This window comes from Pteropus medius, unplaced genomic scaffold (genome assembly GCF_902729225.1).
Source record: "Pteropus medius unplaced genomic scaffold, Ma_sr-lr_union100, whole genome shotgun sequence".
Classification (NCBI taxonomy): domain Eukaryota; kingdom Metazoa; phylum Chordata; class Mammalia; order Chiroptera; family Pteropodidae; genus Pteropus; species Pteropus medius.
In genome coordinates, this window is record NW_024344378.1 from 54892648 (window position 1) to 54917391 (window position 24744).

The window sequence follows — 24744 nt, forward strand, 5'->3', positions numbered from 1 at the left end:
GTGATAGTTACACATGGCTTCATGATTTGAGTAATAAGGCTCCTCATATATACCATAGCTAACATAAATAAAATTTTAAAAAACAATTTTCTTCCATGTAGATATGTTTTGAATTAAATATTTATTTTAAAATAGTTGTAGATTCACATACGATTGTAAGAAATAATGTAGAGAAATCTCATACCTTTTACCAGATTTTCACCAGTGGTAGCATCTTGCAAAACTTTAGTACAGTATCACAATTAAGATATTGACATTGATATTGTCAAGATCCAAAACATTTCTGTCACAAGGATCTCTTCTATTGACCTTTTACAGCCACACCCATTTCTATTTCATCCCTGCCCACCCTCCCATCCCTGCCATATATACACAACCATCTCTAATCCCTGGCAATTACTAATCTGTTCTCTATTTCTTTAATTTTGTCATTTCTAGAATGTTGTATAGATGGAATCATTTAGTGTATAACCTTTGTGGACTGGTTTTTTATACTCAGCATAATTCTCTCAATATTCATTCAGGTTGGCAATAATATTTTTTTAAATAAAAGTGTAACTGATTATTAAAGCAACTCTATTCATCAAGGCCTTGATAGAGACTTAAATCTTTCCAGATGGCCATACAAAGGGACTTTAATGAAGGGACTAGTACTAGAGGCATGAGCAGCACTAAAGGAGCCAAAAAAAGATGTTGATACCCTTAGGACAAGCAACAGTGGGGGTCCATGGCCACCTCTAAAACTGAAGCAGAGGGTAAAATGATCATGTCACCAGAGCCCAGTGAAAGGGACAGCAATAGAGGGGGAGGAATACCTTGTAGGAGCAGAGATCAAGGAGAGACATAGATATTAAAAATTACATCTGGAAAGACATGTCCTAACCTCTCTTCCTGTCCCCAGATTTTCTGCCTAAACTTAGATGAACTCAGCAGGAAGCCAGTGGGTCAGGAAATCCAAGTAAAGCAGTCTTTAGAAGCCAGCCTCCTTGGGCATAAAGTAAGGCCAGAAAAGGGCACAGATCGATTTAGGGCCAAGCATCAAATAACCTATATAGCAAAGAGTGAAAAAATGTGTTCATTCAAAAAAAATGTGGTCATTCAACAAATATTTCTTACATGTTCATTATTTGAAAGGTTCTGTTCTAAGCATTGGAGAATCACAGTAAACAAAAATAACAAAATTTTTGTCCTTATTTTCAAAATATTAGACAACTAATATTTTGCTGAAGCAATGCCCTCGAGTAGGGAAGATTTAATGGGATTCAGTGCATAAAAGGCAGTTTGGCCTTAGATAGGGACATGGGCAGTGCATACATGAGCCCAGCTAGGGAGGCAGAATAAATGCATCTAGATAAGTGTAGGTTTGTAGACGCATGATTGGAGAAGTTCTCTTCTGTTAGTTTCTATTTTCTCAGTGAAAAATGAAGCAAGCTAAGAATAAGTCAGAGATTTGAGAAAAAAAAAGATATGAAAAAGTCATCTAGGATAGTGAAGTATAAATGAATTATGTCAGGGCATCTTTTAAAAATTCACAGCCAGGCCATATCCCAGATTAACTAAATCACAATCACTGGGAGTAGGACATAGGCATGAGTATTTTTTAAAGTTCCACATTTGATATCATTGATGTGCAGATAAATTTGACGAGCACCGGACTAGGGAAATGTGGCAGGACTGATGAATAGCACTGAGGTTAGAGGTCATGGTTTTAATGTAAGTCCAGTTAGCATGGTCATTTTTTCCTACCAGTTTCACCACCAGCAAGTACGGATTGGGCCATGTGTTATATTTAACCAAGGTTGGGTTTAACCAAATAAACATAATGGAGAAAAAAAGAAAAACAGGCGAGCTGAGCTATATGAGAAAATGTGATGGATGTGATAAACCCCAGGCTCTCAGTTGAGTAAGGAAGAACTTGAGGGCTCCATGAGCCTAACAAGGAAAGATCAACATGATAATAAGACTATAGGTTTTCATGAGGTCAAATTTTTGGAGCTGATCAGAAGAGTGACCTGGAAAAGTGAAGGACAGTGATCAGATTATAGTATAACCAGAACTGAGATTGTGAAGAGGGTAATGCTAAATTCTACAGAATGACCATGGGTGTGGGTGACAGATATAAGATAGAAAATAGAATATCAAGAAGAGCAGGTTAAAGAACTAAAAGTTTGATATACTGTAGAGGTCCTATGCATGGATGATAAAATTGTTAAGAAATATGTCATAAATGGTATTAGAAAAAGTTACATTGAGACACAAACAAAAATTATAAAATAATTATATTTAAATGTAATATGCCTTGAAACAAATCAGAAGTAAAAAAATAAAAACCTTTGTCTACACAGAAGATAAGAAAGAGTGGATGGAGACAAATCCTGGCTCCACCACTTCTCTGTATGTGACTTTGTGCTGATGACTTTACCTCTTTGTGACCCACTTTATTAACCTCCCAATGTAGATGGTGATAGCATCTTCCTAAAAGTTTTGTTATGGGAAGTTAACTGATGTGGAAACTCTAGAGTGCTTAGAACATCGCCTGGAGTGACCACATGTGAGTTGTTAACACTTCTTGATTGTTCTCAATCTGAAATGACTCCAAGGAAGAAGTTCCCAAACTTGAGCATGCATTAGAATCCTCTTGATGGCTTAAAAATATACAGGACTCCAATCCCAAAGTTTCTGATATATGGTGGGGACTGAGAATTTGCATTTCTAAAAGTTCCCATGTGTATCTAGTTCTGGGGGTCTGGGGAACCACACTTTGAGATCAACTACTGAGGATGCAGCCCAGAAGGAGTGTTTTAACAAACTTCCTCCTCCAGGTGATTCTTATCATAGGCTAAACTTTGAGAACTGCTATAAGGCTTAGTAAAAATAAAAAAAATAAAATAAAATAAAAATACGTAAATCCTTTTTTTCCAGTCCGCCTTAGCATTTCCCTAAGTCTTCAGGCCATGGGGGCATCAGAACTCTTCTTTTTCTACAGTGAAAACTGATTAATCTATTTCTACTCAAGCTCTTCTTTGCTTAGCTGCTTGAATAATTTTCCAAATGGCTTGGTAAAAAGTGGAAAAGAATGTTTCTCACGAAATGGGTTGAAGTGATTTTTCAGACCTTCAAAGGATACTTGCTCTTACTTCCAATCACTGTTCTAGTGCTAGAAATGGTAAGATTAAATCACTGAAGGCTTTACTATGTATATTCTCACCAACTTTTTTAGGAGGCTTTTCATTGTCTGAAAAATGATCTGAAATTTGAAAATAAAAATGTGGATGTCGTGTTCATTCAATATCACATAGGGGCAAAGAGTTTTCAAGGGATTGTTTAGGAGAAAATATGTATGTAGTTCATCTCATTGTTTAAGACTAATTAAAAGTTACAGACTTAATGAAGTTACTTGTCAATATAACATTTTTGTTTAGTAGTAATGCAAATAATTTCTGCCGCATAAACAGATTACCACCACAAATTCATGGTCTATTAGACATTGAATAGTTTACATCTAACTCAGCAAGGGTCTCTTAACATTTCTTTATTAAATTGCCTATAAACATTCTTGCTTTTTAAATAGTCTTTGAACCAGTCACAACATCTTCTGGTTCCCTCATTACTTACTGAATTAAAATCTTTTACATTTGCTCATTTCATGTTTGCCTGAGAGTCACAATTTTTCATTCCTGAAAATTATATTTTAACACTGTTCACTGAAGAAACTCATTTGAAATAGTCTTATAAAGACTGTTGGTCTTGAAGCTTGGTGAAAATGACTACTCTGTGGCATAAGTGTAAGACTAGTAGTTAAATTTTATTGTAATCAGTTAAAAGATGTATTGCAACAAAGGATATGAAAATGCATCAGGATGAGAAAGCTAAATAACCATGGTTTCTCAGATCAGCCTAGTTTCCAAGTACTATAATAATAACAGCAAAACTCACACCACACACAGTAAGAAGTAGAAAACCTGAATAGAGCAATAGAGAAAATAAAGAAAATTATTAGAGATTATCTACAGCAATGAAGGTCAACTCTGTGAGAGGAATTTGCTACTTTACTCTTTGAAGATTTCACAGTGTATCATCTATTCTTGGCATGGAGTAGGAGGAAAGTTACAAAGTAATGAACACCACAGACCTCGAAGCTGATAATTTGGCAAGACTGAAATGAATTGATCATAGTTAGACATAAATATGAAAAGCTAAACAACCTACTCTAGACTAAGCAGTATATTAGGACAGTAATAAATCAAACTGGGAATTCAAGCCAAATGTAATATGAAAAAATTCATGAATATCACACAGGATATAGCAATAGTTTAAAGAAAATAAATTCTATCAATTTTATAAGTATGTAAAAGAAATTTGGTTAATTCCAAGCTCATACCAATAAAGAAATGTTTCTTTAAAGGATAAGATTCTTCTTTTCCAAGTTATTTTATATTTTTTTGAAGTAGAAATATTTTTATTTATTTAATTAAAAATTTAAACATTGTTTGTAGAACTGTACTGACATAGAGGTGCAAGTCGAGTGGATCTTGGGTCTTCTGGTTGGTGCCTGACTTTCTATAAGAGGAGATACCTATTCATCAGCTCCTCATGTCGAGTGTTTAAGCACCGGGGAAAGATTATGCAGTTAGAAGCAGAAGCACATGGAATAGACTGTAGAACTAAGAAAAGTGCAGAAGGATAAATAGATGCTGAAAGTGGAAAGGTAGCTGTTTTCTTGATGATACTATTTTGCCACTGCAAGAAACTAAATGAACAAAAGCAATTAATCTCTTGGTTTGTTGATGATCTTGTCTGAAGAATAAATAGTAACAATTGGAAAAGCCAACTCCAAGCTATCTAAGCGGCTGGTAAACTACTTTCTAGGGAAAATATCCCCACCACCACCTCCATTAAAAGTATGAAACAGACTGGTTGATTACAAAGGTAGGTGTGTGGGGGGTGGGGCGTGGGGGGCAGGATCATCTGGTATTCAACTTACTTTGGCTTAGGCATTTACCAAGGCTATTTCTGAATCATCAGATCAAAACAAGGCTGTAGAGGGAGCTCTATCAGCATTTCCTTTTCTAATGACATCTTCTCAAGCTTGTGTCAATCAGCAATTTGGACTAGAGGAAACATTATAGGTAATGGCTAAAATTCTGACATGATTGTCAAATATATGTTAATGGATCTCTTCTCATCTCTGCTTGTATTTCCTTATACGTCAATTTGAGAATGGGATTATGGTTTTACCTGGATATTTTTAAATGTCTTTTGTAACGAAATTATTACTAATCTTTTATGAGAAACTGTTAAGCAATTTCCTCTTTTTAATTTTCCTTTATCTAATACTTTTTTAAATTAAGTTTATTGGGGTAATATTGGTTAATACAATCATGTAATTTTCAGGTGTACATTGTAATTTGACATATGTATATTCTATTGTGTGTTTACACCCCAAATCCAATTTCCTTCAGCTAGAATATATTTGATCCCCTTTATCCACTTCACCCTCCCCGAACCCCCCTAAATTTGACTCCCTTCACCCCATTAACCTTCCCCTTCCAACCCTCTGATAACCACTAGTTTATAGTCCATGTCCATGAGTCTCATTTGTTTGTCCTGTTCATTTGTTGCTTTTAGGTTTATATCCCACATATAAGTGATATCATGTGATTTTAAACTTTTTCTGTCTGGCTTATTTTGCTTAGCATGATATCTCGAGGTCCATCCATGTTATCACAAGTGGCAGTATTTCATTTCTTTTTATGGCTGAGTAATATTCCATTGCATATATGTACCACAACTTCTTTAGCCATCTGTCTTAGGACACTTCTATTGCTTCCATGTCCTGGCCACTATGAATAATGCTGCTATGAACATTGGTGTGCAAATATCTTTTTGGATACGGGTTTTCAAGTCTTTGGGGGGGGTAAATACCCAGTAGAGAGATTGCTGGATCATATGGTAGATCAATTCTTAGTGTTTTGAGGAAACTCCATACTGTTTTCCATAGAGGCTGTACCAATTTGCAGTCCCATCAGCAGTGTATGAGGGTTCTTTTTTCCCCACATCCTCTCCAACATGTGTTATTACTTGTCCTGTTGATTATAGCTATTCTAGTAGGTGTGAAACGGTACCTTATTGTGGTTTTGAATTGCATTTCCCTAATAGCTAGCGATGTTGAGCATCTTTTCAAATATTTGTTGGCCATTTGTATATCCTTTAGGGAGAAGTGTCTATTCAGGTCCTCTGTCCATTTTTTGATTGGATCATTTGTTTTTTGTTGTTATTGAATTGTATGAGTTCTTTATATATTTTGGATATTAGGCCCTTATTGGAGGTGTTGCTTACAAATATATTTTTCCATTCTGTTGGTTGTCTCTTTATCTTATTGACAATGTCTTTTGCTGTGCAGAAGCTTTTTAGTTTGATGTAGTCCCATTCATTTATTTTAGCTTTCACTTCCCTTGCTTTTGAGGTCAAATTCATAAAATCTTCTTTAAGTCCAAGGTCCTTGAGTTTAGTTCCTATGTTTTCTTCGAAGTATTTTATTGTTTTAGGTCTTATATTCAGGTCCTTAATCCATTTTGATTGAATTTTTTGGTGTGTGGTGATAGACAACAGTCTAGCTTCATTCTTTTGCAGGTGGCTTTCAAGTTTTCCCAGCACCATTTATTGAAGAGGCTTTCCTTTCTCCACTGTATGTTTTTGGCATTTTTGTCGAAAATTATTTGCCCATATAAATATGGGTTTACTTCTGGACTCTAACTTCTGTTCCCCTGGTCTGTGTCTCTGTTTTTCCGCCAATACCATGCCATTTGGTTTATTGTCACTTTGTAGTATAATTTGATGTCAGGCAGAGTGATGCCTCCAGCCTCGTACTTATTTCCCAGGATGGCTTTGGCAATTCGAGGTCTTTTGTGCTTCCATACAAATCTGATGAATTTTTTGTTCTATTTCTTAAAAAAAAAAAGCCAATGGGATTTTGATGGGGATTGCATTAAATCTGTGTAATGCTTTAGGTAATATGGTCACTTTAACTTCGTTGATTCTTCCAGTCCAGAACAAGAAATATATATCCAATTCTTTGTATCTTCTTTGATTTCTTTTAATAGGGTCTTGTAGTTTTCATTATATAGGTCCTTCACATATTTCGTTAGATTTATTCCTAAGTATTTTATTGTTTTTGTTGCGATTGCAAAAGGAATTATTTTTTTCACTTCTTTTTCTGACACTTCATTATTAGAGTATGGAAATGTTATGGATTTTTTAACATTGATTTTGTATCCAGAGACTTAACTGTATTTACTTATTGTTTCTAGTAGTGTTCTTGTGGAATCTTTAGGGTTTTCTATGTAGAGAATCATGACATCTGCAAATAGTGACAGTTTCACCTCTTCATTTCCTATTTGAATGCCTTTTATATCTTTCTCTTGTGTGATTGCACTTGCTAGCACCTCCAATGTTATATTGAATAACAGTGGTGATAGTGGACAGCCTTGCTTTGTTCTTGATCTTAAAGGGAAAGTTTTTAGTTTTTCACTATTAAGTATAATGTTGGCTGTGAGTTTGTCATATATGGCCTTTATTATGTTAAGATACTTTCCTTTTATACAGATTTTGTTAAGTGTTTTGATCATAAATGGATGCTATTGAAGGCTTTTTCTGCATCTATTGATATGATAATATGACTCTTATTTTTTAATTTGTTTATGTAGTGTATCTCATTAATCAATTTGCATACGTCAAACTATCCCTGTGCCCCTGGGATGAAGCTCACTTAATCGTAGTGTATAATCTTTTTAATATGTTTCTGTATTCGATTCGCTAGTATCACATTTAGGATTTTTGCATCTGTGTTCATGAGAGATATTGGTCCAAAGTTTTCTCCTTCTTTGTTATCTTTACCAGGTTTTGTTATCAGAGTAATATAGGCCTCATAAAATGAGTTGGGAAGTATAGCCTCCTCCTTGATTTTTTGGAAGTGTTTGAGGAGAATAGGTATTGAGTCTTCTTTGAATGTTTGGTAGAATTCACTGGGGAAGCCATCTGGTCCTAGACTTTTACTTTTTGGTAGATTTTTAATGATTGTTTGAATTTCTATCTGCTGATCAGTCTAGATTTTCCAGATCTTCTTGATTCAGTCTAGAAAGGTTTCCTCTGACTTCCATTTGCTTGAAATATCATTTCCCATCCTTTCACTTTGAGTCTATATTTGTCTTTGAAATGTGTCTCCTGGAGGCAGTATATGGTTGGGTTTTGTTTTTTGATCCATTCTGCAACTCTGTGCCTTTTTATTGATGAGTTCAGCCCATTTACATTTAAGGTGATTATTGAAATATGAGGTCTTCTTATAGCCATTTTATCTTTTCCTTTCTGGTAGTTCAGTGTTTCCATTGCTTTCTTGTCCTTGTGTTTCTGTTTTCTTTATTTTGGTTGGGTTTTGTGGGTTTTGCCTCTGGTTCTTCTTGTTTTATGTTATACACTTCAATTCTGAACCTTTGGTGTGTGGTTACCAATACGAGTATGTAAAGGATAGTTATATATTTGCAGTCGTCCATTTTCTTCTGCATGTGCCTTATCTCCATTCCTCTTTGCGAATTTGTATCTTTGTATCCCCCCACCCCCTTTTCAGTCATTATTATCTCAGTTTGTCTCTATGTATGCTGAACGTTCATTACTATCTTGCTATAGCAATTCTCTTATTATTTAAGCTTATAATGCCCTGTCCTTTGTAAGGGTTGCACTCCTCTGCTTCTATTTACCTGATAGTCACTTTACTTCTAATTATGTATTTTGTTGTTGTTGTTGTTGTTATCTTGTTTTAGGTGAGCTGACCCCTTTCAGTATTTCCTGTAGTGCAGGCCTCGTAGTGATTTCCCTCAATTTTTGTATGTCTGGAAAAATCTTATTTTCTCCTTCATATCTAAAGGAGAGTTTATCTGGATACATTATTCTAGGCTGGTTGTTCCTTTCACTTCATAGTTTAAATATTTGATTCCTTTCTTTTCTGGCTTGTAAGGTTTGCGCTGAGAAGTCCGAGGATAATTTAATGGATTTTCCTTTATAAGTTACCATTTTTTCTCCCTGGCTGCCCTGAGAATTCTGTCTTTGTCATTGTTTTTTGATAATTTTAATATGATGTGTCTTGATGAAGGCCTTTTTGGGTTGAGATAATTGGATGTTCTGTGTTCTGTTGACTTCGTGAATTCCAAGCTCCATCTCATTCCTTAGATTTGGGAAATTCTCGTTCTCTATTTGTCTGAAAATGCTTTCTAGTTCCTGCCCTTTTCCTCACCTTCTATAATGCCCATTATTCTTATGTTTCCTTTCCTGATGGTATCAGCTAGTTCTTGTACTTCTCTTTCATTATTTTTCATCCTTCAGTTTCTCTCTTCTTCCTTCTGATTTATTGCTAGATTTAGGTCTTCGATATCACTGATCCTTTCCTCCATTTGGTCGACTCTATTTCCCAACCTTGCTATTTCATTTTTCAACTCTTGCAGTGTGTTCTTTATCTCCAGAAGTTCTATTTGGTTCTTTTTGAGTGTTTCAATCTCCTTGCTCTACTAATCTAGTTGTTTTTTTCAATTCCTAAAATTGTCGATATGACTCATTTCAGAACTCACTGAGTTTTTTCAGAAGTACCATCCTGAATTCTATGTCATTCAAGTTGCATATTTCTATGTCTGTAAGCTTATTTTCTAGAGATTTTCCTCTTTCTTTCTGAGCTGCCTTGTCACCTTGGTTGTTCATGGTGTTTAATGGACTATTTCTTCGCCTGAGTATTAATGGAAGTATATTCTACTTTTTTTCCAGAACAAAAATTTATTATATAAAAGTCTCTCTTTAGTCTGTTGCAAAGAAAGCACTTTTGTTTTGGTTTCCAGTAGGTGGTGTCTAAGCCTCTTGTATTGCTGCTTTATAAAGCCTTAATTATGCTTTTTCCCCCTCTTATAGATGTTTAATTGTGCTCACTTCTCTCAGTCTCAGTCCCTGTCAGTGTTAGCTACAGTTTCGGAGGGCATGGGGGTAGGAGCCCTCCGGGTTGGATATTGGGGGCTGCAGCTCAGCCTCTGTTTTGCAACCGGAGCAGGTAAAAATCAACTGTTGTTTTTCTGCCTTCCCACTTCTCTGCCTTCTGCCCTGATGACTGGGCCCTGCTGCTGGCTGGCTGCAGGGAGCTCACTGCTTTCCCAGACAGGGCTGTTCAGGGAACTCACCACTCCTTCTCCCATCCCCCTTCTTCTACAGTGAGTTTCTGCGGCTGCTGTGAGAGGCAGCTTCTTTGTTTCTCCCAGTTCACCGCCTGTCACCTGGGGTTCTGACATGTGGTAGCTCTTATCCACAGATGCCACGCTCAGACGTGCTGGTGTGCAGTTTGGGTGTTTTTTGTTGAGTTTTAGATGTTCAGCTTATTGTTGTTTCAAGGAGAGAGATCTGGGAACATCTCTCACACTGCCATGTTTCCTTTCTCTAATAATTAATTTTATCTTTCCTTTTTTTCTTTATATTTTTGCAAATTAATACCCAGTATTTTCCACATTAATAATAAAGGTTTAAACAAGCAAATTGAGATTGATCTGAAAAAAATGTTAGTGATCTCCTGTGGTGTATGGAATGCTTGAGTCATAGGAAACATTGCCACCAAGACCAGTAAACAAATTCAGATTGTATTAGATGCAAGAATACCTGGAGTACTTTCCAGCCAATGGAAAAAAAATTAATATACAGAAGGAAGCTGGGTCATTGTCTAATATTACAGCTGGCTGTCAAGATCAATAGAGTAAGTTGTCAATTATGGCCTTATTCCCTGATAATGTTCAAAAGGAAGTTGTAAGAATAACATTAATTTTCAAGTGGAAAGAATATTTAAACACACAATATATATTTTCCGCAGAGGCACAATTAGACACTATTGATAAATTTTATATCTAAGGAAGACACAAAATTTCTCTAATTGTTAAGGAAAGTATTTGAAAAATCTTTCAAGTTACTGAGAAAATAGGTAAAATTGAGAGACCATGTTCTGTAATTAAAGAGGGTGGATGACTAGACAAAACTGGAGTTCTTTAATTTATGAAAACAAATCTGTATTGAGAACTATGAAAAGCTGAATGAAAAGTGTTTTACTACAGAGGGAGAAGACAGTCAGAACAACACTTCTACGAACTATTAGATTTCTGTAACCAAACCATAAATTCTTCTTTGATATGAAGCTGTCCAACTAATATTTAATTTATTTTTTTTTTAAAAAAGGAAAGAATGAAGAAGGAAGGAAGAAATGTAGCTTTTAGGGGAAAAAATCAACAATACAAAAGTATAAAAGTAGAAAATAGAAGTATGTCACAATTTATCTCTTCTGCACTTCGAGTATTGTTCTAATAATTACATATTTATATGTTTGAACTATATGGTATATATTTACCTCTTTATACATTATAATATATTGTCATAAATAATATGGTAATTTTCTTTTTTATTTGTGCATAGAAATAGACCCATGCCATAGATGATGTTCTCTAATATCAACTTCTCTTTAAAAATATATAATGGGCTTCTCCTGGTGGAAAAATAGAATTGATCTACTTTTCTCTATTCCTCTCACAAAATACAACTAAAAATCCTAGGCATTATCTATAAAGCAAAAGGGATAAAAGAAAGAATACAGAATGGCTGAAAACCTCAGGACCCAAATGACAAGATGGTTTTCTTCCTTCCTCCCCCCAATATGGCCTAGACTTAGAGCTGAAGAAGCCAGGCAACCTAGAGGGCCCAACAAAAGCTTACTTCAGGATCAGATAGTTTTATCAGAGATTTCTACTAATTTTTTAAAGGAGAAGTAACACAAATTCTGCACAATCTCTTCTAGAAAATAGAAAGAGAATACTTCTCAATTATTTTACGAAGTTAGTATTATTCTGATATCAAAACCAAAGACAATAAAAAAGGAGAAAGGCACATAACTCTCATGAATATGGATTTACAAATATTAGCAAATAGAATTCAGCAATATACAGAAAGACCAAGTGGGGTTTATCCAAGTGTGTAAAATTGTTTTGATATTTAAAATTCACTTAATTTAATCTACCACATTAACAGGCTAAAGGAAAAAAAAAATCACATGATAACATCAATCAATGCAAAAAATCTGACAAAATTTAATACTTATTTATGATAAAATCTCTTACAGAAATAGAAATATAGGGTAATTGTCTCAACTTCATAAAGAGCATCTACAAAAAACCTGCAGCTAATATTGTACCTAATGATGAGAGACTAAATGTCTCCCCTGAAGACTAGGGAAAAGGCAAGGATATCTGCTCTGATCACTCTTATCAACTTAGTGATTGATTTTTAGACATACAATAGGACAAGAAAAAAACATGGAAAGGCTACAAGTTAGAAAGGAAGAAAAAAATTCTTTTTATTAGCAGATGACATAACTGTCTACATAGAAAATCCCAAAGAATCTAGGAAAAACTCCTAAAGGTAATAAATGAGTTCATTAAGGTCACAAGATACAAAATAAACATACAAAATTAATTCTATTTCTATATATTAGCTATTAACATGTAGATGCTGGAATTAAAAATATAATACCATTTATAATCTCTAAAAATATGAAATACTTAGATGTAAATCTAACAAAACATCTTTAGGACTTGTGTGTTGAAAACTACAAAACATTGATAAAAAAAAGATTATCAAATGTCCAAATAAAGAAAGATATGTACTGTGTTCATGGATTGGAAGACTCCACATAGAAATGATGTCAAATTTCCCTCAAATTGATATATAGAATTGATACAATCACTATACAATTCCCAGCAAGATTTTTTTATAGCTATACACAAAATTATTACAAAACATAAATAGAAAGTTTCAGGCACTAGAATGGCTAAAACAATTTTGAAAAGAATAACGAATTTTGAGAATTCTTGTATAACTATAGTAGTAAAAACTATGAGGTATTGTCAGAGGCACAGACATGTAGATCAATAGAAAAGAATAGAAAACCCATTTTCATATCCATATAAATATATCTGTTTTTGAACAAAGTACAAAAGCAATGCAATGAAGGAAAGATAGACTTTTTAACAAATGGTGCTGGACCAAACAGACAAGCAGAAGCAGAAAATAAAACTCAATTTAAATCTCACATCTTATAAAAAATTAAATCAAAATGGATTATGGATTTATATTAAAATGTAAAACTGTAACTCTTTTAGAAAAAAAGGAAAAAACCTTTGGGATCTACGGTTATAGAAAAAGTTCATGATTCATAAAAGTATAAATTGCACTTCGAAACAATTAAGAACTTTTGATCTATGAAAGACCTATTAAGTCAATTAAAATGTAAGCTATAGGGTAGGGAAAAAATTTACAAACCACATAACCAACAAAGGACTTGCATATAGAGAACATAAAGAGAAAACTCTCAAAATTAAACAGTTAAAAAATAATAATGCAATTAGAACATAGACAAAAGACATCAAGAGACATTTCACTAAAAGAGATAAACAAAAAATTAAGCACATGAAAAGATATCCAACATCACTGACCATTAAAGAAATGAAAATAAAAACCAAATTGAGATATTATTACATACCTCTCAGAATGGCAAAAATAAAAATAGTGACAACACAATTGCTGGCAAGGATGTAGATAAACTAGATCACTCATTCATTGATGGTTGGAATAGAAATGATCCAGAACTCTGGAAAACAGTTTAGCAGTTCCTTGCACAACTAAACATGCAACTACCATTTGACTCTGCAAGAGCATTCCTGGGCTTTTTCCTAGAAAAATAAAATCATAAAAACCTGTACATGAATGTTTATAGCAGCTTTATTTGTAATAGTCCAAGACTAGAAACACCCCAGAGGTCCTTCAACAAGTGAATAGTTAAACAAACTATAGTATAAAAAGGAACAAACTACTGAAATATGCAGTAACCTAGAGGAATCACCAGAGAATTATGCTGAGTGAAAAGAGCCAATTCTAACAAGTTGCAGAATTTAATATACACACACACACACACATATATTTATATGAATGAATGAATTGGATATATATATATACACACATACACGTGTGTATATATCTTGAAATTGGAGATACACACACACACACACACACACACACACACACACACACATATATCACAAAATTATAGAAATGGATAACAGTTTACTGGTTGCCATGAATTAAAGAGCGGGTAGAGAGAGGTGAGAGGGAGGTGGATGTGAACATAAAGGGAAAACATAAGGGATCATGTGATGATGGAAATGCTGTGAATATTGACTACATCAGTTTCAATATCCTAACTGTGATTCTGGAGTATAGGTTTGCAATATGTTATCATGGATGAAAACTAGATTAAGAGTACAAAGAATCTCTTTGTACTATTTTATGACTGTATATAAATCTAAAATTATCTTAAAATAAAAAGCTTAATTAAAAAATTCAATTGGCAGAAAGTCATAATCAAGAGACATATTGTAATATTAACTTTTCCATACCTTTCCAGGATACAATGATGGAAACAAAGCATGGAGCTACCTCTCATACAAACTGTCTCCTCTCTTGCAGGGGCATTCAAAATTGGGTCATACAAGAATTGAAATAATATGTTGTATCCCAGGTTTTCCTAAAGTCTATTTTTAAAATATACTTAACATTTTTCTTTCTATTTCCCCTGGTAGCCCAATGCTCATTGGAGGAACGTGAGTTCTCTCTTGGTTCACAGACTCCAATATTTCCTGTCAGCTGGCTCCACAAATCCCTATACTTCTTTGTTCTCTATATTTCACTATCTCTAGAGATCTCCAAACCCTCAGAGACCAAAATAGAAGCATTAGGATTCTTTCCAAGTAGAATTTCCTAAGGTGCTTCATTTCTCAGTTTGTTTGTTTGTTCGTTTGTTTGTTTAAGTTCCCTGGGCCTTGATTAACCCCTACTACTTTAATCAAAACACTGAAAAAATCATTTTCTATGATTTATTTTCTTGATGCAATAAAGCTTAACTGTTAAGAATTTGAGATGAGTGTTAGTAACCAAATTTACCCCTCATATCTCCTCTTCAGAAATCTTGGGGATACTGCCTATGGGCAATAATACCAGTGAAAAACTTTATTCAGCATTGAAAAAGCACTCCATATCTTAATGCAATGCTCTGTTATAAAAGCTGTTTGGTAAAATATGGTAGAGGCCAAAGACATCAACAATGACTCTTGTTTCTTCCCATCTAGGTCTTCAGGAAGACTGTAAACTTACAAATCCATCTACCAGAAAGATAAGCTATAGCTGAGCTAGGATAGAGGTTCTTACCTTGAAGAGGCAAAAAATGAACTTGATATAAAGTCTTATCAAAAATTCATCTAAAGAGGTCATTGGCTTGTTCTCTTAGCTGTTTATTTATTTATTTATTTATTTATTTATTTACTTATTTTAGTGCTAGATAATCTTTCCTCCTCATTATCTAAAAGTAATTAAACAAACAAACAAACTAAGGCTATTGATATATTCTCTCCCAAGAAATGGCCGTTAGCACTTTACCTGGCTTATCATTCAGTTTACTTTCAGAAGAAGAAGGAAAGAAAGAAGGAAGGAAGGAACGAAGGAAGGAAGGAAGGAAGGAAGGAAGGAAAGAAGGAAGGAAAGGAGGGGTGGCAGGGAGGAGGGAGAGAAGGAGGGGCATTTTGAAAAATTTCAAGGGGAAATCATTATTATTAACAGAAAGTTTTCCAAATTATAATCTTACATAAAAAGGCTACATAGAACTTTTAGGTAACATTTTCAGCATTGCATAAGGCAAGATGTTAATTGTTACCCTTACTCTTCTTCAACTTTGTACTGGAAAGTAATAAGATGTATCAGAATTGGAAGACAATGGTTTTCAAAACTTTTCATTTTTTTCTGTTTAATTCTGAGTAACTAAAACAATCACCATAGTTCAAAATTCAGGTATAAAGTGGCAATAGTGAAACAACTCTCTCCCATTCCTGTCCCTGCTCTCAGTTTCCTTCCTTGGAGGAATTTTATTATTGGATTTTTTTTTGTATCTTTCCAGATATATCTTACATACACATATTTAAGGGAGACTATTAATTAATGATGAACTTTCTATTTGAGCAACAATAAGTCTTCCCTCTGTGGCCTATTTCGATTCAATGGTAACTGGTGCTTGGAATTACTCTAAGGATGATAGTTCAAGTAATAGCATGTCTTAGTTGGGAGAAGTGATTTATCTGATTAACAGCATCTGCTATGGTCAGATATCCAGTGAGTGGCAACCTGCAGCATATTTTATATTCCTGGATTGTCATTCTTAAGATGTCGAGGATAACTAAAAAACTATGGGAGAAAAAAAAAAAGCCCTAAGAGATCAACTGACATCACAAAATAGTTAAGATGAACTGAAAAGCACAATATAAACTATGATAAAACCAGATAAAGCTCCATTCTTGAATGGCTTCAATTCACCTTCTGCCACAGAAACTCAGAAAGAGATAGAGATAGAAAATGATTGTGGGTGGAAATTGACTCATATCTATGAAAAAAGACAGAATAATGAGGAGAGAGTAAGTAGTATTCTTTTCCCTAGGATCTATGTGTTTACAGTTAATAATAGATACAATGGTACTCTTCTCCAGTTCCAAGACTTTCACCTTTATTAAGTTGTTCCTTCAATCCCTATAGGGCCCTTGTATCTTCCTAAACCAGTGAGATGAGCAGTTTAGCGGTTATCCACAAAAGTCTCTGAAGTAAATTAGAACCAAATATTAATTACATCTACTTCAAGGCTCCATATATCATGAAATTTCAAGGGACCTCAAACAGACAAAATAATCTTGAAAAAGAATAAAGTTGGTCTCACACATCTGATTTCAAAATTTATAACAAATCTTCAGTAACCAAAACAGTGAAGACGTGGCATAAAGACAGAAATATAATACAAGGGAATAGAATAGAGATCCCGGAAATAAACTCTCATATATATAGTGCCAAGACTTTTCAATGAGAAACAGTCTTTTAAATAAATAGTGCTGAGAAAACTGGATATCCACATGCAAAAGAATGAAGTTGGACTCTTACCTTACACACAAAAATTAACTCAAAATAGATCAAAGACCTAAAATTAGAGACAAACTCTGAGATTTTGGAAACATGGCAGAGTGAGAGATATCCCCAGATCTCTCTCCTTGAAACAACAAGCTGAACATTTAAAACTCAACAAAAAACACCAAAACTGCACACAGCACATCTGAGCATAGGATCTGTGCATAAGAGCTACCACAGGTCAGAACCCCAGGTGCCAGGCAGTGGACTAGGAGAAATAAAGAAGCTGCCTCACACAGCCATTGGAGCTCCCTGTAGAAGGAGGGGGAGGGGAGAAGGTGTGGTGAATTCCCTGAACGACTCTGCCTGGGAGAGTTGTGAGTTCCACGCAACTGACAGCAGGGCTCAGTCATCAGGGCAGAAAGCAGAGAAGTGGGATGGCAGAGAAACAACAGTCAATTTTTACCAACCATGGTTGCAAAACAGAGGATGAGCTGCAGCCCCCAACCCCCAACTCAAAGTGCCACTCCCCATATACCCTCTGAGAATGAACACCGCAGAGCCCAGGAAAATCAGAGCAAACACTACCAAAACTGTTGTTAAAATTGACAGGGACTGAAACTGAGGATAGCGAGCATGACTAAATATCTATCAAAAAATAAAAAGGTATTTTTAAGGCTTTATGTAAAGCAAGGATCCAAGATGCTTACACACCACCTACTGGAAACCAAAACAAAAGCTCCTTCTCTACAGCAGGCTAAAGAGAGAACTTTATGTAATAAAATGTTCTGGAAAAAAAGCAGAATACATTTTCATTAATGCCCAGGCAGAGAAATAGCACAATAAACACCATGAACAACCAAGGTGGCGAGGCATCTCAGAAAGAAAAAGAAAAATCTCCAGAAAACAATCTTACAGACAGAAATATGCAACTTAAATGACAGAGAATTCAGGATGGTACTTCTGAAAAAACTCAATGAGATTCGAAATGAGTCATATCAACAATTTCAGGAATTGAAAAACACCTAAATAAGCAGAGCAAGGACACTGAAACCCTCAAAAAGAACCAAAAAGAACTTACGGAGATGAAGAACATACTGCAAGAGTTGAAAAATGAAATAGCAAGCTTGGGAAATAGAGTCAACGAAATGAAGGAAAAGATCAGTGATACTGAAGACAGAAATCTAAAAATAAATCAGAAGAAAGACAAGAGAAACTGAGGAGTACAACCCTTACAAAGAACAAGGCATTATAAGCTTAAATAATAAGAGAGAATTGCTATAGCAAGATAATAATGAACGTTCAGCATACATAGAAACAAACTGAGATGACAATGACTGAAAAGGGGAAGATTCAAAGATCCAAATTCACAAAGGTGAATGGGCATAAAGCACACACTAAAGATAATGGACAACTGTACATATATAACTATCCTTTACATATTCATAATGGTAACTGCATGCCAAAGATTCAGAAATGAAGTATATATTATAAAACAAGAAGAATCAGAGGCAAAACCCACAAAACCCAACCAAAATAAAGAAAACAGAAACACAAGGACAAGAAAGCAATGGAAACACTGACCTACCAAAAGGAAAAGATAAAATGCCTATAAGAAGACCTCATATTTCAATAATTATCCTAAATGTAAATGGATTGAACTCACCAATAAAAAGTCACAGAGTTGCAGAATGGATCAAAAAACAAAACCCAACCATACACTGCCTCCAGGAGACACATCTCAGCTCCAAAGACAAATATAGACTCAAAGTGAAAGGATGGAAAATGATATTTGATATTTATTTCAAGCAAATGGCATTCAGAGAAAATCAAGAGTAGCAGTACTTATATCAGATGAAATAGACTTCCAAATAAAAAAGATAAAGAAAGATACTGAGGGACACTTCATAATAATAAAGGGAATCATGCACCAAGAAGACATAACATTTATTCATATCTATGCTCCTAATCAAGGAGCCCCAAAATATGTAAAGCAATTACTAAAGAAAGAAACAGACCAAAACACTATCGTAGTAGGACCTAAATACCCCACTGTCAGATATGAACAGATCATCCAAACAGAAAATCAATAAGGAAATAACATTCTTAAATGATACATTAGCCCAACTGGGTATAATTGACATATACAGAGCCTTCCATTCCAAAACAGCTGCTTATACATTCTTCTCTAATGCACATGGAACATTTTCAAGAATCAATCACATACTGGGAAACAGAGATATCCTCAACAAATATAAGAGGGTTGAAATCATACCAACCATATTCTCTGATCATAATGCTTTGAAACTAGAGATCAACTGCAAAAAGAAATCAGAAAGAACCACAAATACATGGAGATTAAACAATGTGCTACTGAAGAATAACAGGGTCAGGGAAGAAAAAAAGAGAGATCAAGAGGTACATAGAAATGAATGATAATGATAGTACAACATATCAAAACTTTTGGGATGCAGCAAAAGTGGTCATAAGAGAAAAGTTTATATCTTTACAGGCCTATCTCCAAAAAACTAGACAAGGAAGAACAAATGAAGCCTAAAGTCAGCAGACAGAAAAAAATAATCAAAATTAGAGCAGAAATTAATGAAATTGAAAACAAAACAAAACAAAAAACAATAGAAAAAGTAAATACAACAAAGAGCTGGTTCTTTGAGAAGGTTAATAAAATTGCCAAACTCCTGGCTAGACTCACTAAAGATAAAAGAGAAATGACACAAATAAATATAATCAGGATTGAAAGAGGGGAAATTGTGACAGATACTGCAAAAATTCAAAGGATCATACAAGAATACTAAGAAAAAGTAATAACACCAAATTTAATAACCTAGAAGAAATGAAACAGTACTTAGAAAGATACAACCTTCCTAGACTCAATCAAGAACAACTGGAAAATCTAAATAGACTGATCAGTAGTATGGAAATTGAAACAATCAACAAAACCTACCACAAAGTAAAAGTCTCGGACCAGATGGCTTCCCTAGTGAATTCTACCAAACATTCAAAGAAGGCTTAATACCTATACTCTTCAAATTCTTCCAAAAAAATCAAAGAGGAGGCATTACTTACCAACTCATTTTATGAGGCCTGATACCAAAACCTAGTAAAGATAACACAAAAAAAGGAAAACTACAGACCAATCTCTCATGAACACAGATGCAAAATTCCTAAATAAGATACTAGCAGACCAAATATAGCAATATATTAAAGAAATTATATACCATGATCAAGTGGGCTTCAGAGGCACAGGGATGTTTCAACATACGTAAATCGATTAATGTGATACACCATATAAACAAATTTAGAAATAAGAATCATATGATTATATCAATAGATGCAGAAAAAGCTAAAGAAGCTGTGGTACATATATACAATGAAATATTACTCAGCCATAAGAAGAGATGAAATACTGTCATTTGCAACAATATGGATGGACCTTGATATAATCATGCTAAGCGAAATAAGCCAGACATAAAAAGTTGAAAATTACATGATATCACTTATATATGGAATATAAACCTAAAGCAACAAATGAACAGGACAAACAAATAGAGACTCATGGACATGAACTATAGACTAGTGGTTACCAGAGGATGGGGGAGGAGGAAAAAGAAGGTAGTTGGGGTGAAGGGGGTCATATATAGGGGGGTTGGGAGAGGGTGAAGTGGGTAAAGGGGATCAAATATATTCTAGCTGAAGGAAACTGGACTTTGGGTGGTAAACACACAATGGAATATACAGATGTCAAATTACAATGTATACCTGAAAATTATATAATTGTATTTACCAATGTTATCCCAATAAACTTAATTAAAAAAAAAAAGACAAACTCTTAAAAGAAACTATAGGAAAGAAGTTTTATGGCATTGAATTTGCACAAACAACAAAAGAAACATAAATTGGATACATCAAAATGTAAAATTTTTGTTCATCAAATGATACTAACAACATAGTAAAAAGACAATCCACAGAATTGGATAAAATATTCAAATTATATATCTTATAAGAGATTAATATACAGAAACAAATACACAAAGTAATTAAAAAATGGGCATAGGATTTGAATAGACATGTCTTCAAAGAAGATATACAAATGGCCAATAAGCACATGTAAAGATGCTTAATATCACTAATCATTAGGGAAATGAAACTCAAACCCACAATTTGATAAATGTTATGAAAAGAAAATAATGTTGGTGAGGACGTGGAGAAATTGTACCCCTTGTGAATTGCTGACAAGAAGGTAAAATGATGTAGCTGCTGTTGAAAACAAAGTAAATTCTTCGAAAAGTTGAACAGAATTACCATATGATTCAGCAATTCCACTTCTGAGTATAAACCTCAAAAAGTTGAAAGCAAGGGCTAGAATAGATATTTGTGCAGTCATGTTCATAGCAGCATTATTCAAAAATAATCCGAAAGTGAAAGCAACTAAAATGTTTATCAATGTATGAATTGATAAACAAAATGTGGCCTATATACCCAATGGAATATTATTCAGGAAGGAAATTCTGACACATGCTAAAATATATATGAGGTAGCTTGAATAGTATAATTCATGCATATAGAAAGTAGAATAGTGGTTGCCAGGGATCTAGAAAAAGGGGGGAAATAGAGAAATTGAGGAAAAATGACAAGAAATCCACTTAATTTACATTTAACATACTCATTGCTCCATTTATTTATTAATTAGTTATTATAGTAATATTTTTCAAACATATACAGTGTGCTCAAAAAAGGCATAATCTCAGTCCTCAACTAGCTTATATTCTAGAAGAGAGACAGGCAACATTAAAAAAAAGTAAACAACTGGCTACATAATCTCCAGGGCCCATTGCCAATCATGAATTTCAAGCTGGCTGTAGCAGGGCATAAATCCAAGCCTGAGGCCGTGAAACTGGCCCTAAGCAAACTGATATGTAATGTTAGAGTATATGTAGCAACCATGAAAAAGTAAAAAAAGAAAGTATAAAGGAATGATACAGAGTAAGAAGTCTGAAATTTTTAGGGATGGTGAAGAGGAAAGACCTCACTAGAAAATGACTTCTAAGTAATGACCTGATAGAATGAAGGAACATAGCTATGAGGCCATCTGGGGAAATTCATTCTTGGCAGAGGGCATAAAACCAGTAAATGGGATCATGCTTATGCCCAGTCTACTGAAGAAACAGTGGCTGGCGTAGACAAAGGGGAAAGAAAAATTAGAAATATATGAGACCAAAGTCTTACAGGGATGCAAGAGAGAGAGATGTGGAAAATATTATGTAATGTCTCTTTCGTGATATTCAGTATTTTGACTCTTACTATGAGTGACATCGCACAAAATCCCACACATCCAGGGAAGTTTTCCATTTTGCTTGTCACAGCAAAAACTAAAATACTTACCATGAGGATTTACCAATTTACCCTCTCCCTTGACCTTGAAAGAAGGGGAAGTAGAGAAGAGATATATAATGGGCTCCTCTTAGAAACCTGAAATCAAACAATGAAGTGAATTCATCAAACCTTTTCAAGTACCATTATTTGGACTATACCATATCTACCATATGGGGTGACTCAGAGCCCAAGTGATCCCCTTGGCTCCCAAGGTCATTGTCTGACTCATTTCTTTCTCCCCACCCCTAACCAATACATTCATTTAGGCCCCAATATGCTTAATGATAAATACAGTGGTTACTCTGTTACTACAGTCATACTACTAAAATAATAACTTTTCTGAACAACATTTGCTTATTTTTGAATAAGTCTTTTTGCCAGCAAAATAGAGAGGGCTATTTGTAGAATTTTCTCAGAAGACAGAAACTTGCAACTTCTGGTCACATGTTAAATTGCCATATTAACCATTTTATATGTATGTTCGGAAATATTTATTGAATAAATGTTTTTACCAATTGCAAGCCATTATGCTAAGGCTCAGACTCAGAAGTGCAGCAATAAAATAATTAGGAAAGATCACCAAGAGCAAAGAGACCAAGGCTAAAATTATCTATACCCTCATATTCCCAATTACTATATACAAATGCTTAAGTTGGACGGTGAAGAAGACTGATAGGAAAAATAATCGATTCATTTGAAATATGGTGTTGGAGGAGAGAGCTCTATAGATACCCTGGACTTCAAGAAAGATGAATAAGGTGGTCCTAGGATAAGTCAGGCCTGAAATATCATTGGAAGCAAAAACGACAAAACTGAACCTATTTTAATTCAGTCACATCATGAGAAAGCAAGGTTTCTTGGAAAAGACCAAATAATGCTGGGAAAAAGAGAAGGCAGAAGAAAAAAAGGAACACCAAATATGAGATTGATTGACTCCTTAAAAGAAGCCATGGGCATGAGTTTACAGGAGCTGAGCAGGGCTATTGCAGACAGAACATTGTGGGCCTCACTCATTCATAGAGGACAAGGAGTCAGAGCTGGATCAACAGCATATGTCATACACATGCTGTTTTAAGAAAGAGACAGTGATGGAAAAGACGTTGTCCTTTCACAAAAGAAGCTTCCACTATGATACAGGTAAATTGACAGGTGCTCAGATTTCTAGAATGATAGAGGCAAGGACAAACAAATCAAAAATGGACCAAGTGTTAGGAAAATCCAGAGAAGCAGGAGCTCACTTCTAACTGCAGAGTAAGGTGAGGTTTCATGAAGATGTGGCAAACTTGCCAACCATGGTAAGGTATATTTTCTACTCCTCATTCAATGGGTGACAAAAAAAAATAGGAAATAAAAAGAAATAGATATAGGAAGAGGTAATAACGGCACAGAAAAAAAAATGGGGAGAAATGATTGGGAAAGAGAAGAAAAGGAGACTTGAAACCTTGGGAAAAAGTAGTTCTTAAGAAGCTGCATACATACAGGAAGACACAAAAAGGGAAGGCAGAAGAGGAAATAGGAAAGGGAAAAGGGAAAGAATGTGGAAAGGCTAAGGGAAATGGAATTAGAAAATAAGATGCAGAGGGAGAACCCTGAAAGTGAAGAAATGCCTAGTGAAATGATCAAACTCCATATAGTATATCAAAAGGTGTTAGGCTGTGGGTTTCTATCCAGGAGTTCCCCTGAATACATAGCCTTAGGTCTGTTATCTTAATCTCCATCTAGTTCTAGATCCACTTAGATAAACATGTCTTTATAATTTGTTTTTGTTCAACACAGCAGCCACAAACACTCTTACTCACTTGGCTTAGAAAACTCCCAGGGTCAAATCTTAAAACCCCAACTCAAGAAGCAGCATGGGTTTTTGTTTGTTTGTTTGATGGTTGTTGCTTGTTTGTTTGAAAGCCACAGACTTTTAGGACAAGGTTCTTGCAAAGAAATTTAGGAATCAAGAATGATTTCTGTGCCCTGAAGCTACCCAGTGGGTCTACTAAAAGTGAAACTTTCCTGGCTACTTTTTCATATACAAAGAGTGTTAAATTTGAAACCAGCAGCTGTGCACTTTAACCACTTTCTCTTGCATGATCTATGCCAATTGCACTTCTTAAATAAAACTTTCATTTTAGATATGAAAATAGATTTCCTTCCTGAACAACATGTTCTACTAGAAATAAGTGTTGAGTCAGATATGTGACAATGATTCTCCCAACAGAAATGTGTACCATATACAGTGTATGTATTTGTAGTTGACTCGTGTCCTCTGTGATGGAAAAGCTTCTTCATCCACATTTTGGGAATGAAGAA